Below are 17285 nucleotides of genomic sequence, written 5' to 3' on the forward strand. Positions count from 1 at the left end.
ACTGTATCTAAACTTAGTAATCATGGTTTATTAACTGACTGATTTTGTTAGTCACTCTAACTCAAATATCATATTGAAAACGGCAAACATTTCTCTCCACCCTGTGGCAAAATGTTTAGAATTGCTGGAATTTCGCTGATAAAACTTCACATTATTCTCTCCGTCCCATGGCAGAATGTGTAAAATTGCAGAAAACTTGCTTTAAAACTGCAACAGTTACTCTACGCCCTGTGGCAAACTGTGTAGATTTGCAGGAAATTAACTTTAAAAAATATATATTATCCACTGTCAAGGGGGTATAATTGTGGGTACGTAGACCTGGGAGCCACTCTGGACCCTCATGATGAGTTCATTTAAAAAAAGTTATTTTTTATCCATTCCTGTTTTAGATAGCACCTATTTTTCTAAGAGTGTGAGTACCAACTAGATAGATATTTATTTGAATGCTCATTACAATATGTACTCAGAGTCATTATTCAAATGAGCTTTTCTGTTTAAATGCATACAGTACATTTGCAGTAAGTTGCCACCTGCCATATGTTGCTGCACTAGAAATTAAGGAAAGCAGAAGAACATAGTTATGAAGAGGGTGGTTTCAATGAAACTAAGGAGGTATGTCAAATTGTTGATGGATTCAAATAGTGAATTTAATCATTAAGGCATTTTTTGTGGAATCAGGTCCTTTTAGTGTCGGTCTCGAACAAAAGCCTTAACAAGCAAGTATGATTCCCACATACAGTAAAGAATGGTGGTTACAGTACCACAACAAAAAGGGAGGAAATGTGGGTTTTGATGGGAAAGGTGGCCCTAAAGTGTGGGATAATACTCTTAACTAGAAACATTGTCTGGCTCTTCAAAGTATCATGTGATTTGCAGTGATTAAATGGGCTTCTATACTGTAAGTGTTTGAAACTTATCAAGGTTAATGCCTGCACATGATAAAACAAAGAATCTTGGAATTAAATCTTGAAGTCAAACTAAATTACATTCTAGAGGGTCCTTGGAGTGCCTTAAAGTTGATTTAAATTAGATTGGAAACATGAAAGTCAAACAAGCGCAGTAAATGTCACACTTTTCAACAATGATGTTTCACGGATCTCAGAATAATATGCTTGGGCTTTCAAATTGAAATGTTATGTGTGCAAATTGTTGTGCAGATGCATATTTTACGATCAATACCAAACCTGAACTGATGTCAACACACAACAGATGCAAATTTCCTTGAAGTGATGTCCACAAGAATCAATAATTGCATGTGAAAGACAGATATGTTAATGGTAGTAGTTTAGCCATCATTGTTTAATTTAAACCCTGCTTCATTTACACATAGTGGTAATCATCTGCTTAATAGTCGATATTTGCCACTTAAACAGTCAGTTAATCACAGTCGCTGCAAATTTGCAACTTTAGTTTTGTCTTCTCTTGTTAAAAAAACAGTTTTCCTTGTTTTAAATTGCACTCATCATTGAGAAGAGAATGAGCTGGAATGTGTAAAGATGCTTAGGGTTAATAAATTACATTAAATAGGCAGGTTAAAATGTTGTTTAAAATGTTTAATTAATTTGATTTCATTTGTAATTTAGAGATAAAACAGAACACTGTCGTCATGGGTTCTGCAACTGATATCTCTTTATACTGTAGCACTGCCCACATTTAGCATGTTATGGGTTTCCCATTAAATAGTAAGCAAGTTACAGTGTGACGTTACACAAACCTGTTGATGGGCTTCAAATCACTTTATCTGCCACGAGCTACAGGAGACCTCACCAGCAAAGGCTTTCCAATGGACTCTAATATGGCCGTGCGAAATGTTAGTTTGCGCAAATTATTGAGCAATCTCTGCAAGACCCTCCTCCTCGGCCCCACCCTCTCTCCCACCCGGGGTTTTGGAATTGACAGTCAAATGTGTGCGCAACGAAGGCATTGCACGGCATGACTCCAGTCAGGGTCCACTCTTCCCGGCTGGAGAGATTCTAAGGAGTGACGTCGATGGCTGCGGGGGAAAGAGAAAAACAACAGCATCAAAATTATTTTCTAATGGAGTGGGAGACTAATTGTACACAGAGGGCCACAGCCCATGATATGAAGTCTTTATTTTGGAAAGTACAGTATTGTTCATCACTACAGTATATGCTATATGATAGAACTTGAATAGATATACTTTGTGGCAATGTTATAATACAACTGTATGATCCAATTGGCTGGTCAGTTATGAAATACCACCACAGTGTTCTGGATGTATGAGAATCACAACAATTCCAGGTAACAAAGGTCATGAATTCCATAGTTCTTCTCAAGCAAGTTATTCAGATTTTCCAAACTAACCGGTTGTAAGTAATCACCTAACATAACATAAAATGGTATTATGTGAAATATGTGATAAGATCAGCTAATAGCCCATGTCTTTTATTAATGTTTTCATACAAATAACATGTGGGCCTGCCTACTACATCCTCATGACAAATGCACACCATATAATAAGCATTGTTTGGGGATTGTGTTTGTTCCATTCTTACACTCTCCCTTTCATACATCACGGCATAGTGTGCATTCAGATTTTTTTTATATTTTTTTACCCCTCCTCTCTCCTGTTTTTCCACTGCAAGTAATTATAGCTTAAGTGCGGGCCGGCTGTAAGGGTAAATCCCAAATAGCACCCTATTCCCTATATCCCTATGGGCCCTGGTCAAAAGTAGTGACTATATAGGGAATAGGGTCGTATTTGGGATGCAAATTAAATGCAGAGAGAGTGGAGTTGTAACATAATTTCCTTGCCCTCCTGGTGTAATGCAACACAAGGAATGTCTTGTATTTAGTTAGCCCCTTTTTGTTGCAGAACCCGTTGTGTTTCACAGCTGGGCACCATTGATTTGAATGGCGAAAGATGAAATGGATGTTTGCTGCCACCCTGTTCTGTCGTTATCAGCATTTTTGTGCCTGCTCAATCAAGCCTTATCTGAGCTGGCTGCTGTTTTTTGTAAAGACAATAATACATTTACAATGACAAAAAAACACACTTCCTCGACTTCATTTGAGCTTTCCACAGGAGCATAAAAATTTGCTGAGTTTGAAAAGCTGGAATTACAACGGGAACATTGTTTACAGCCCTCTTCATGGTGTACTTATCAGCCTTATGGGCAGTGTAATCGAGATTAGGCTTAACTTATTTGACAACAAAACAGAATGCAATAAGGAATATTTATTAGATAGAAAGGGGGAGGCCTCGTCTCCAAGAAAACGCTCCTGGGTACCAGATGTGGATGACAGGTAACCCTATGCCGGGCAGCATAAGTTACTCATCAGAAAGGAGGGATACATGGAGCAAAGTTTGCATATAAAGATTGAAGACAAGGTAATGGAAAGTATTTTTTAATTCAAGGTGCGCTGATTTTAACAATGTTTAATGTCGTTTGGTTGAAATTAGATGTCTGCATGTACACTACCGTTCAAAATGTTTGGAGTCACTTAGAACTGTCCTTGTCCGGATAACACCAGTCTCAACGTCAGCAGTGAAGAGGTGACTCTGGGATGCTGGCCTTCTAGGCAGAGTTCCTCTGTCCTGTGTCTGTGTTCTTTTCCCCATCTTAATCTTTTCTTTTTATTGGCCAGTCTGAGATATGTCTTTTTCTTTGCAACTCTGCCTAGAAGGCCAGCATCCCAGAGTCACCTCTTCACTGTTGACGTTAAGACTGGTGTTTTGCGGGTACTATTTAATTAAGCTGTTGAGGACATGTGAGGCGTCTGTTTCTCAAACTAGACAATCTAATGTACTTGTCCTCTTGCTCAGTTGTGCACCAGGGCTTCCCACTCCTCTTTCTATTCTGATTAGAGCCACTTTCCCCATTAGAAGAATTCAAAAATCTATGTTACCAAGTGAACAACATCTTTTGCAGGATAAATCAATGTTAAAGTTTACATAGCTGGCCATATATAGATGTAACATTTTACTTTATGGGTTGGTTATGTAGGCTTTTTCAAACCATCACTTTCTTTTACATATGATTAATATATATAATTTATAAATCCCAAAATGGATGTAGCAGCTACAGATTGCCCCTGTCCATTAGGTCTATGGATTTATTTTTTATCAACATGAATTAGATTGAGCAATAAAAGCCCCACTTTTATTCCATATGCTGGGATTCGTACCATGTAGCTGTTGTAAAAACACATTTTTCACCGGCTGTCCAATGGTTTCAATGATTGATAGGCAGTTTATACTTCTTGAATTCAACCATTATTGAGTTCAAATACATATTTCGATATGTGAACAGCCATTCACAACAACCATCATCCATCCGTAAGGCGCAAATAACTAAATGAGAGAGCAGCAGTGTGATTCACATTAATGCTCTTTGTAGATATCAATAATAAGTGATATCTGTATCGCCGTAGACTACACCACTGCTGTCATCCTCATCTCCAAGCGTTTATTCAAGTTGGATAATCTTTGGATGCCAACAGCGGTTGCGCAATTGGAAGACATAGCTTGGACTGTAGCCAAAAAAGCCTATTCCTTCTCTTTTCCCTCAATCCATCAAACATATTTGATGGGTCATCATAGTGGTCTCTGACTTGTGGTCAGGCTCACTCAGGTGGAACAAACTTGAACTTGTGCCTTTTTTCAATGCCCTATTTGAATGTCATTGAGGAAACAGAGAAGTGTCAACAACAACAATAAAAAATCCACATCCTCATCTAGTGTTTCAAACATATATCTTTAATCTGATTACAATATTTATGCTGGTAACGAAACAAGCGAGCTAGTTGCTGAAGTGTGGCTACTGTAGTCGCAGCTCCGATTCGGGACGAGTGGCTATTGTAGTGTTGAGCTGAAAGACTGCAGGGTAGTATTATTTGGGAAAGGTGAATTTTGACAAGGGTAGAAGAGGAGGGATGATGAACAGAGAGAGTGATGAGGGGAAGAGCGTAGTTGAGACAGGACATATTTAAGCATGGAAGAGTAAGGACAGAATTGACTGTTAGTGTGAGCTATTACCCGGAAGCTGATTTGGAATACTTGAGAGTGATTCTATGGGGTGAAAGACCAGATCAGTAAAACCAAGATCATGTGAAGGGAAAAAAGTGTTGGAAGGAGTAGTGAACTCACTGCCACAAAGGAAACCATAGAAAGTCAGGAGGAATACAGCATTAGACACTATATCAATAAAGGGGGAAAAACTCTGTTCCCTAACAACAGCAAGCATATTTTGTTGTTGACGAGAGTGATGGGAAGCCTAGCATCAGGAGGAGAGGGCTACATATTTTTCATGCCTATGAGCATCCATTTAATTTACATGGTGAGAAAACAGACTCAGAAAAGAAGGATCACAACATCTGACATGGAATTGGATACCTGCCACCATAAAGTGAATGTATTGAGGAGAAAGATGAAGGTGGTCCCTGCAGAAAGTGATAAAGAAAGTGATTTCCACGCGGAATCATATGATTTCAATGTGGAAACGTCTATGCCACTGCGCGTATATTGTTTAGCTGACCCCCATAGGGCTGCTATCACAGGATTGTTTAGAACAGCAGCATTTCCAAGTGTGGCGGCAGTGGCACTGGGACCTTGCTAGCAGCTGGGAACCTGCGACGAAACTCCTGAAAACAGAAACAAGACAGAGCATCAGCCACAGTATTCTCGTGCCCTGGGATATGTACGGCATTAATAATACAATGATGAATGACAGACAGCCATGTTAGGTGCGGCTTCATTTTCACAGTGAACAGTTCTGCGCTTCCATTGCCGTACGCTGGCCCCATATAGCTCAAGCCACGACGATGGGGTAAACTTAGAAATACGCTAATTACCTTTTGTGATCTAATTTGGAGAGGTAGGGTGGCCATCTACCTGCAAACCACTGACCTTCAAAATCACCCACAAAACCCAAGGGTGGGGCCGCATCCATAAAGAACTCGAGGGCATCCGAGCACATGAGGAACTCGTCGTAGAAAAAATAGTTTATGTTCCAGCTATTAAGCAAGAGAGACCAGAACCAAAGGTCTGAATGGAAATCCTCATCCAGGAATAATAGGTCTGAGAGGCTAGCATAAGAATCTGTGATATAAAGGCGCGAATTTGAGGGATGATACGCATCACAAAGTTATGGTGTCCCAGTAGAGTCAATAGATCGTGTTTAGTATTGGGCTGCCCATCCGCGAAGGACTGCACTGATTCATGGATGAGTAGCAGTTTATCTAGGGGGAGATAAACCTATTGATGCTATCTAGAGTTATGCCTAGGAACTCAAGGGTGGTTGAACGGCCAATAGTTTTCTCCTCTGACAGAGGGATGCCTAGAGCTTAGAATTTCTGCCTAAGTTCTGAGATTGCGTGGCCTGAATTGTCAGGAGGGAAATTAATAACCAGAAAACTGTATAAAAATGGCAGTTATTTAAAGGTGCAATATGCAGACATCGTTCCTCCTTTTCCTAGATGCTAAAATCCAAAGTCAGCCTAATTTCAGTTTGTGACAAAACAAGCACTCAGAGTGCAGAAAATCATTGTACCATCTAAACCGCTGTCAAATATATTTTCATCTGTTTGAAGCTGGTGTATAAAACCAGAAATAAAAGATGCAATAACAAAACTTCAGAACGGGAAGCTTAGAAAAAACATACACAGAACAGATCTACCTATCACGTGTCACGCCCTGACCTTAGAGATCCTTTATTCTCTTTTTTGGTTAGGTCGGGGTGTGACTAGGGTGGGCATTCTAGTTTCTTTATTTCTATTTTGGCTTGGTATGGTTCCCAATCAGAGGCAGCTGTCTATCGTTGTCTCTGATTGGGGATCATATTTGGGCAGCCTTTTCCCACCTGTTTGTTGTGGGATCTTGATTTTGTGTAGTGCCTGTGAGCACTGCATTGACTTCACGTTTCGTTTGTTTTGGTGAGTTTAATTTATTAAACATGTGGAACTCTACGCACGCTGTGCCTTGTTCCGTTAATTCTACAAACGATCTTGACATCATGACTCAGGATGAGACCCAGATGCAGACACAGGAGGCAGACAGTTCGAATCTCAGATATTTATTATAAAACAGGGCACAGGGAAATGGCAGGTCAAGGGCAGGTGGGGTCAGTAATCCAAGGCAGAGTCAATCAAAGACAAAGACAGGCAGGCTCAGTGCAAACAGAATGGCCAGAACCGGGAAGACTAGAAAACAAAAACAACGGGAAACACACTGGAACGACCTGACAAGACAAACTGGCAGGTATAAATACACAGGAGATAATGGGGACAAATGGGAGACACCTGGTGGGGGGCGCAAGACAGGTGAAACCAATAAGGGTGTGACACTACCGTTTGTTAAACTTGCTTTCAAGGAGAGCTTGATAGCGAAATAATACAGAGATTCCCACACGATGTAAAACATTGGCCGTAGAGCGGCAAAATGGGCACACAGACTTTGGGTGGGGATCAAAGCATGAGCTGCAGACATGGAGGAAGATGCAATTATAGATTATTTTCATTGAAATTGTTGAATTTAGGTTGTGTTATTGTGAAACTCCACCTTACATCCCTGGCGAGTGGTGAAAAGGGCAAGGGAAGGGCGTATTTGCTCAGACTTGACAACAAAACATGATGCTGGAGCACAGGGGACCTCTGCCGGCTTGACTCCAAAAGCAGCCTTCAGGCACATCTCGGGGCATGCCTGGCTGGCCACAATCTGAGCAGGTTAGGGCCCTATAACTACTGTATCGCTACTAGCATGCAACACCACTAACTCCGTGTCAAGGACAGACCAGTCGATGACCTCGTTGAAGGTAGCTAGATGAAGGGCAGCTTTAGCGGAAAAGCACCCTCAGACTTAATACTAAGATCTCAAATCTTAGAGATGTAAATCTAGCTCCTTTCGCCTGAGGTGAAACACAGAGCAAATAATGTCGCAGCAAATGCTAAAAACTACAACGAACTCGGAGATGGAAAGGTTACGCTGTATCCTGGGATCAGAGGTCTTAAAGACAGCTGTTACATCTCCACAAGCCACAACCCTCTCGTCACCCGTCTTTCCCTTGGGGGATGGTGGTCCTTAGTCGGGGAGACACGTAGTCTGTGGAGGACACATATGGCCTACCATTGGGGGCCGCCGGTGTAGCCGAGGCCAGGATTAACATGGGCTGTGCATGTAAAAAATTGCTTCAGGATCCCCAGCTACAACTGGGGTCAGATCTGCTATGCTGGAAACGATACCGCAAGCGGAGCTGTCTACTTCAATCACTTGGAGTCGTGCCTCGAGAGTCCATGGTGCCGAGGATGGTTTGGATAATTTTAAAAAATGACGTTGCGTGTTGGAAGATAGCTTTTTTCCTGAACCAGACAGGCTATACAAATGGATATTTTGGGCATACATGGACGGATTTAATCGGGAAAAAGACACAATTGTGATGTTTATGGAACATATAGGAGTGCCAACAAAGAATATCATCAAAGGTAATGAATGTTTTATATTTTATTTCTGCGTTTTGTGTAGCGCCGGCTACGCTAATTATTTTGTTTACGTCTCCTTCAGGTATATTGGGGTGTTGCATGCTATCAGATAATAGCTTCTCATGCTTTCGCCGAAAAGTATTTTAAAAATCTGACTTGTTGGCTAGATTCACAACGAGTGCAGCTTTAATTCAATACCCTGCATGTGTGTTTTAATGAACGTTTGAGTTTTAACGAGTACATTTAGCATTTAGCGTAGCGCATTTGCATTTCCAGGTGCCTAGTTGAGACGTCTGCGTCTCAAGTAGGATCAACAGGTTAATCCAGCCGTGTTGTCAGGTTTCAAAAAATCAAAAGCACACCATGCCATTATCTGAGGACAGCACCCCGCACACCAAAGCATTACATACATTTTCCAAAAAAGCAGATGCGCCACAAAAGTCAGAAATAGCGATAAATTAACCAGTTGCACTTAGCCATCCCGGATCCGGGATCGTGAATACGGCCTCAAGCTCATTACCATAACGCAACGTTAACTATTCATGAAATTGGCAAATGAAATGAAATATGCTAGCTCTCAAGCTTAGCCTTTTGTTAACAACACTGTCATCTCAGATTTTCAAAATATGCTTCTCAACCATAGGAAAACAATCATTTGTGTAACAGTAGCTAGCTAGCGTAGCATTTAGCGTTAGCATTCAGCAGGCAACATTTTCACAAAAAACAGAAAAGCATTCAAATAAAATCATTTACCTTTGAATAACTTCAGATGTTTTCAATGAGGAGACTCTGTTAGATAGCAAAGATTATTTGTTTAGGAAAAAAACCCGAAACTTTTTTCCAAATTAACTCCATAATATCGACTGAAACATGGCAAACGTTGTTTAGAACCAATCCTCAAGGTGTTTTTCACATATCTCTTCGATGATATATCGTTCGTGGAAGTGTGCTTTCTGTCCTGAATCCCAGGAGAAAATGCCCGCAACTGAAGATTACGCACCAATTTAGACAAAGGACACCGGGCGGACTCCTGGAAAATGTAGTCTCTTATGGCCAATCTTCCAATGATATGCCTACAAATACGTCACAATGCTGCAGACATCTTGAAGAAACGACAGAAAGCGCAGGCTCGTTCCTGGTGCATTCACAGCCATATAAGGAGACATTGGAAAACAGAGCTTCAGAAATTCTGCTAATTTCCTGTTTGAAGTTTCATCTTGGTTTCGCCTGTAGCATGAGTTCTGTGGCATAATATCTTTGCAGTTTTGGAAACGTTAGACTGTTTTCTTTCCAAAGCTGTCAATTATATGCATAGTCGAGCATCTTTTCGTGACAAAATATTGCGCTTAAAACGGGCACGTTTTTTTATCCAATAATGAAATAGCGCCCCCATAGATTCAACAGGTCAAATCCCTTACCTTTGAAGATCTTCATCTGGTTGCAATCACAAGGGTCCCAGCTACGTAACAAATGGTCCTTTTGTTCGATAGTCCTTCTTTATACCCCGAAAGTTTCGATGGCACGCTTGACTCAGTAATCCACCGGTGTCCCTCGTTCTAAATGCATACAAAATGAATCCCGTCCCTTCTTCTAAACAAGTCAAACAACGTTCCTAATCAATCCTCCGGTACCCTATTATGTAAATAAACTATAACATTTAAGACGGAGAATACTGGAGACCATTACCGGAGATAAATAACAAAGTACGCGCCTTCACCGGAATGCGCTACAAACACTACAGCCAAAATGGGAGCCACTTAGAAATACTACAAATTATAGCACATTTTTCAAAAAACAAGCCTGAAACTCTTTCTAAAGACTGTTGACATATAGTGGAAGCCTTACAAACTGCAATCTGGGAAGAATTCCTTTTATATTCCCATTCCCAGCCTTTGTAATCAGATGTGAGCTGAAAAAAAAACATTCTGGATGGATTGTCCTCTGGTTTTTGCCTGCCATATCAGTTATATTATATTCACAGATATTATGTGTGTGAGTGCAACAGAACTGATGTTACAGGCGAAACCCAGATAAAAATCCAATCAGGAAGTGCCGCATTTTTTTAAACCGCTTCATGCCAATGACTCCTTATATGGCTGTGAATGGGCTACGAATGAGCTTACGCTTTCTACGTATTCCCCAAGGTGTATACAGCATTGTGACGTCTTTTTACGCATTTATGTTGAAGAATGGCCGTAAGGGATGGATCCCGCAGAAAATCTTGCGTAAAGTACTGAGGTAGCCATTTTTCCAATCGCTTCTTATGAGAAACCAATTGTCCCGATGGATATATTATCGAATAGATATGTGAAAAACACCTTGAGGATTGATTCTAAACAACGTTTGCCATGTTTCTGTCGATATTATGGAGCTAATTTGGAAAAAAGTTTGGCGTTGTAGTGACCACATTTTCCGGTCGATTTCTCAGCCAAACGTGAAGAACAAACGGGAGCTATTTCACCTACAAAAATAATATTTTTGGAAAAAAGGAACATTTGCTATCTAACTGGGAGTCTCCTGAGTGAAAATATCCAAAGTTCTTCAAAGGTAAATGATTTAATTTGATTGCTTTTCTTATTTTCGTGAAAATTTTGCCTGCTGCCAGCAGAGCCTAGCATAGCATTATGCCATGATAAACTTACACAAATGCTTGTCTAGCGTTGGCTGTAAAGCATATTTTGAAAATCTGAGATGACAGTGTGATTAACAAAAGGCTAAGCTGTGTCTCAATATATTTCATTTGTGATTTTCATGAATAGGAAGATTTTCTAGGAAGATTTGTCTGCTGCGTTATGCTAATTAGTTTGAGGCGATGATTACGCTCCCGGATCCGGGTTTGAGAGTCACAAGAAGTTTTAACAGGTTTGGAAACTTGTGTTTTCTATCCAATACTACCAATGACATGCATATCCTAGCTTTTGGGCCTGAGCAACAGGCGGTTTACTTTGGGCACCTCATTCATCCAAACTTCTGAATACTGCCCACAAGCCCGAAGAAGTTACAAGAAATTTGTGGAGTGGTTGAACAACAAGCTTTAATGACTCCAACCAAAGTGTATGTAAACTTTGTCTGACTTCAACTGTATCACTGTATCATTTGCATACATTTGAACTTCAGATCCAGCACAGACAGAAGACTGATCATCAATATACAGGCTGAATGGGAGAGGCCCCAATATTGACCCTTGTTGCAAGCCCATTGACACACTGGGCTCTGCCTTCAAGATATGATTTCATCCATTTCAAGGATTTGGGGGAAAAGTTTAACTCGGACAGTTTTGTGATGAGAACCTCATGGTTAACAGTATCAAAAGCTTTCCGTAGGTCTAGAAATACAGCCTCAACAATGTGCCAATGAGTGACTAGTTCTAGTTTTTAAGAAAGGTAGAGCCCAGCCCAAATACATCTTTGGCTTTAGTGAGCTAATCACCTTGTTCAACTCTGACTCAGAAACCTCCCTTAACCTCCCATAATGAAGGCCAGTTGAGTGTCATTCACTGGCGCTGAGTCCAAGAATCCAGTGGTTTGGTTCTGTGTCAGTACATTGACAGAGTCAACAAAGTGGGAATTGAAGGCTGTTGCTATTTCGACCTTTGAAATACTGTTGCTGTAAAACAGCAAGTGAGAGTCACAAGGGGTAAGTTGACATTTTAAATACTACCCTAGATTTACGCCCATTAGTCAAAGGAAAGTGATTATTGCAGGAGTGAACCCGTAGGTTAATCAGCAAGTGTGGTAACATTGCCTGAGTGTGCTGTGCTCATAGGCTGACAATAGGTGAATGATATTCCTCATGCTTGCCAATAGTAAAGGAGGAGAGACATGACACTATGCTGATGAGGTAACATTGTAAAAGCTACCATAGGAATACCTGCTATGCCCGTGAGATAGGGAGTGATGTGAATATATAATGCTTACTAGATGGATAAAAAAGTTACACCCATTCAGAACAGCTTTCCTGATTGAACTTTCATAAACTACATTTGATTTTACTCCAAGGACTGAATCAAATTTGGTGTCAAAGTTGGGGTTAGACATCTACTATATGAGGACAAGTAAGTGTCATAATTGAAGGTCTCCCTTGTAGCTGTGTGTAACTGAGTCAGTGAGTGAAAATCACCATAGTCTTATATAGCATGATCTTTATTAATGAAGCAATTGAGAGAGAAACTACTCCTCATTCATGAGCTAATGGATGGGTGCATGTTCCATGTTCCTCATTCATTATTTACAACATCTAATTTATACACCAATGTTGACATAGACAATCACATTTGAGATACTCCATGTAGATCCTTATTTAATTTCTCTGAAATCGGCTCCCATGTTTCTCAACCCTGCTTGCGTTACATATGTGAGAAACACAATTCTTCCAGCATTGGCATTTTTCCTGGTAGGTATGTGAAAAACATACAGTACTTTGTCCAGCATAGGCATTTTTTCATTCAAATGCATACCTCTGATGGTAAAGAGTGTGGAGGGCTCTCAATCATCCCAGTTGGTTGGATGCAAGATTCCCAAGATCATTAAATCAGTGAAGCATAATAATTCTGCCAGGGTTCTCGTTTAGCCCCCTTGGATATTAAGCCCTCCATATGAATACTTTTTTCACCCTCAATACATTTGTTACTGCATCCAGCCCATAACCTGTTTCAGTGCAGAAGTGTCTGGGGAAGGTGTATAGATTAACAGCAGAGACGGATTGAAACCTTCTCTACTTTCAACACATGACCTAAATCCTATATCTCAAGTCAACTCGATATGACATGGGTATAAAGAGATGTAAAGCCAACCAATACCGCACTCATCTGTTGCCCCTTTTCAATGTACTGTATGTGCCCAATCGCCCATAGATATGAAAGGATTAGATGTGGGCCTTAAGGATCTAGGGGTAAGCACTAGGGATCCATTTGGGTTTGGGCCGCAGGTTAGCATTTTTCGTCATAAATCTTGTTCTGGAACAGCTCTGCAGAGGGGTCACTAGCTGGCACAATCTGACTTTAATCTTAACCTTAACTCGAACTAACCTTTACCACACTGCTAACTCTAATGCCAAACCTTAAATCTCAATTTTTGTTTTAATGAGTTTTGATAATATAGCCAATTTTGACTTTGCAGCTGGCCTATCTAAGTGGAAATCACTCGGTTCTGCCTCCAGGACAAGACTCATGACAAACGTCAACCTGCGTTTGGGCCATTGGAAGACATGTACTCTTCACACATAGAACTTGACATGGATAAATACCTGCACCATTACATAGGACAAGATTAAAGGGATCATTTTGTATATGTATTTATTAGGGATCACCATCAGCTGCTGCCAAGACAGCATCTACTCTTCCTGGTGTCCAAACACATTAAAGCACTTACATTACATATAAAACAGTACATCATATAACAGTATTACAATACAAAATGCACAATACAAAAATAGTCCACTGAAAATGCAAATATACCAGATTTTCCACCAATTTCATGAGTGAGTTGCTAATCCCTGTAGCATGACCCTCCTCATTCGGAGTGAACTAAGAGTTTTGCAATCCTTCTTAAGTATTTCAATTGCTTGACATCCACCAGCTGCAACTGTTTCAATGTACCATAATTAATGACAACCATCTAAAAGGAAATTAACAGACTATAGCCCAAAGGCAGTGGACCTAAAATGGTGAGTTTAATGAAAATTATTGAAGTTAATAATAAATGATTTTGCACATTTGAGCTCAAATATTGTTGGAGGACCTTAGGACAAATCTTTAGAATTAGACCTCAAAAGTAGTTTATCTCTTATCAAGTGGACTAGTGTCACTGACTGAGAACCAACAGGAAGAGGATTGTTTCCAAGGAAAATTAAATATTAACACAACACGCAGTTCTGCACTATGTGGTGCTTTCTGTCCTCTTTTGGTTGATGTCTCATGCTAGTTCCACGCAGTTGGAAAGCTGCGGATATGCAGACGTCTCACGTTTCCCCCTGCATTGTGTGTGAACGGGGAATGAGAGGGGATGATTGTGGGAGCAATCCTAATTGTTGTCCCATTTGTTCGTCGCCACGAAAACAACAAAGTCGACGGTCAAAGCAAGGTGGTGCAATAGAAATGTATTAAGGAGTGTCAGGGAGGGGAGAAGAGAAATTCAAGCTGACCATTAACATACAGTAAATGAGTAAAGCCAAGCGATGTTGAGCCAGAGATACAGACAACAACAGTGGGAGCTGACCGTGAGGTGCAGAGTGCAGATAAATAAAGCAGTGTTATTAATTCAGAGAAGGGTTTCAACGTTAGTAGTCAAGTGCTGAGTTATTTGTTTTCCACTTGCTCACACAGCCTGTGGAAAAAGGGGGCGACTAGTCCAATTTCACAGGCTACGTGAACTAAGTGCCCCTATCCTAGTTATTTGTCCCAGATCTGCTGATGCATCCCTCTCTTTCCTTCCTCTTTTTCTTGCTTGCACCATTTATTATTCAAACCATTCCTTTCAATTCTCTCTTTCGTGTTCTGCATGCCGATTGGATGTGCATTACATTATTCTGCGCACACCAATATTTGCGCAACATCAAAATAGGACACCGTTTATTTTATCATATGGAGGACTGACATTCTAATTCATTACTACTTATATTGTTTAGAGACCCACATACTGTACAGTATTGTCAAATTGTACTGATAAATAGACTCCAGTGCTGTAGGCCACAGTGACCTCCTCGCAGGTAGGAAAAGGGAGCTTCTACAAAATGGGAACCTGCTAAAGTACAATCTGCTTGCATTATATTCATGTGCCTTCAGAAACAGTGGAGGCTCCTCAGAGGAGGAAGGGGACCTAGGGTGTTAAGTTAGCTAATATGGGGACAACAATGTAGGCTGTGTGTAGCGGTTATGAAATAGTTTGGCTTGGCTTGGAAAGATTTTTTCACCTGGTCACATACAGCTGATGTGTTGTTCATTGAAGTTCACAAACAAAGGGTAAAGGTGAGAGAAGGAGAATACGTAGAGGCGAGAATGAATACAACATGGCTGCTATGAAAGTGAACTGTGTTTATGCGTGATCAGAGGCGTATTCATTCTGTCGATTCTGTTAACTTTTCTTAAAAGGAAGGAAATGAAACAGGGATAAACAATACTGGAATTTGTCCGATATAAACTCTTGTTTGCAACTTTTGGGCTTTTGATTACCCCCTAGATAAGCTAGATGCCGGCAATAGTGTGCAAGGCAGTATTGGATGTGCCACTGTCTGTCATCTAAAAAAAATATCTTGACCTGTGTGCACCTACGTTGTAAACTTTAATTCATAGGCTAGGTTGTAGCAACCTCATGATGGGTATAGGGACAATTTGAGTATGTAGTAGCCCAAAGTTGTGTAACGGCCTAAACCTGTCAATGTTACATTGAACTGGGTGAATGGAATATGAATGATAGTTATCCAACACGCTGTAATAGAAAAGTAAGGCCATGCCCATAAAAAAAATACAATAATCCTCCCTCGTCATAAATGGCATTGTTCAGAAAGTATTCACAGCCCTTGACTTTTTCCACATTTTGTTGTGTTACAGCCTGAATTTAACATGGATTAAATTGAGATTTTGTGTCACTTCCCTACACACAACACCCCATAATGTCAAAGTGGACATTTTTACAAATTAATAAAAAATGAAAAGCTGAAATGTCTTTAGTCAATAGGTATTCAATCCCTTTGTTATCTTGTTATGGCTGCAATCCCGATATCGTGATAAGTGTCATCAACAACCGCTGAATAGCATAGCGCTACATACAATAAATATTACTATAAATATTTATGAAATCACAAGTGCAATATAGGAAAACACAGCTTAGCCTTTTGTTAATCCACCTGTCGTGTCAGATTTTTAAATTATGCTTTACAGCGAAAGCTTATCGATCGCACAATAAAACATTAAGTACACTTAGCATCAGGTGGCTCGGTCACGAAAATCAGAAAAGCAATCAAATTAATCGTTTACCTTTGATGATCTTCGGATGTTTTCACTCATGAGACTCCCAGTTACACAACAAATGTTCCTTTTGTTCCATAAAGATTATTTTTAGATCCAAAATACCTCAGTTTGTTTGTTATGTTCAGAAATCCACAGGAAAGAGCGGTCACGACAACGCAGACAAATTCCAAATAGTTTCCATAATGTCCACAGAAACATGTCAAATGTTTTTTATAATCAATCCTCAGGTTTTTAAAATATAAAATCGATAATATACAGTGGGGCAAAAAAGTATTTAGTCAGCCACCAATTGTGCAAATCCTCCCACTTAAAAAGATGAGAGAGGCCTGTAATTTTCATCATATGTACACTTCAACTAAGACAGACAAAATGAGGGAAAAAAATCCAGAAAATCACATTGTAGGATTTTTTATGAATTTATTTGCAAATAATGGTGGAATATAAGTATTTGGTCAATAACAAAAGTTTCTCAATACTTTGTTATATACCCTTTGTTGGCAATGACAGAGGTCAAACGTTTTCTGTAAGTCTTCACAAGGTTTTCACACACTGTTGCTGGTATTTTAGCCCCTTCCTCCATGCAGATCTCCTCTAGAGCAGTGATGTTTTGGGGCTGTTGCTGGGCAACACAGACTTTGAACTCCCTCCAAAGATTTTCTATGTGGTTGAGATCCTGAGACTGGCTAGGCCACTCCAGGACCTTGAAATGCTTCTTACAAAGCCACTCCTTTGTTGCCCGTGCGGTGTGTTTGGGATCATGGTCATTCTGAAAGACCCACCCACGTTTCATCTTCAATGCCCTTGCTGATGGAAGGAGGTTTTCACTCAAAATCAAAAGATAAATGGCCCCATTCATTCTTTCCTTTACACGGATCAGTCGTCC

General features: G+C 40.2%; 1 long non-coding RNA gene across 5 annotated transcripts in view; it reads right to left on the reverse strand.

The window, feature by feature from the left end:
• Window positions 1-1538: 1538 nt before the first annotated feature.
• The window catches only part of LOC149971810 (uncharacterized), a 152741-nt gene continuing 136994 nt past the window's right edge, over window positions 1539-17285 (reverse strand). For 2 of the 5 annotated variants that reach the window (XR_016491693.1, XR_016491691.1), the window contains exon 2: window positions 1539-1993. This is a non-coding gene — a long non-coding RNA (uncharacterized LOC149971810). Of the gene's footprint in view, window positions 1994-4699; window positions 5605-17285 lie in introns of those variants that run through there. The other 3 variants (XR_016491694.1, XR_016491690.1, XR_016491692.1) reach the window with 2 other exon arrangements.

Source organism: Oncorhynchus mykiss, chromosome 25, assembly GCF_057628025.1.
Source record: "Oncorhynchus mykiss isolate SJ-2025 chromosome 25, ASM5762802v1, whole genome shotgun sequence".
In the NCBI taxonomy this organism is placed as follows: domain Eukaryota; kingdom Metazoa; phylum Chordata; class Actinopteri; order Salmoniformes; family Salmonidae; genus Oncorhynchus; species Oncorhynchus mykiss.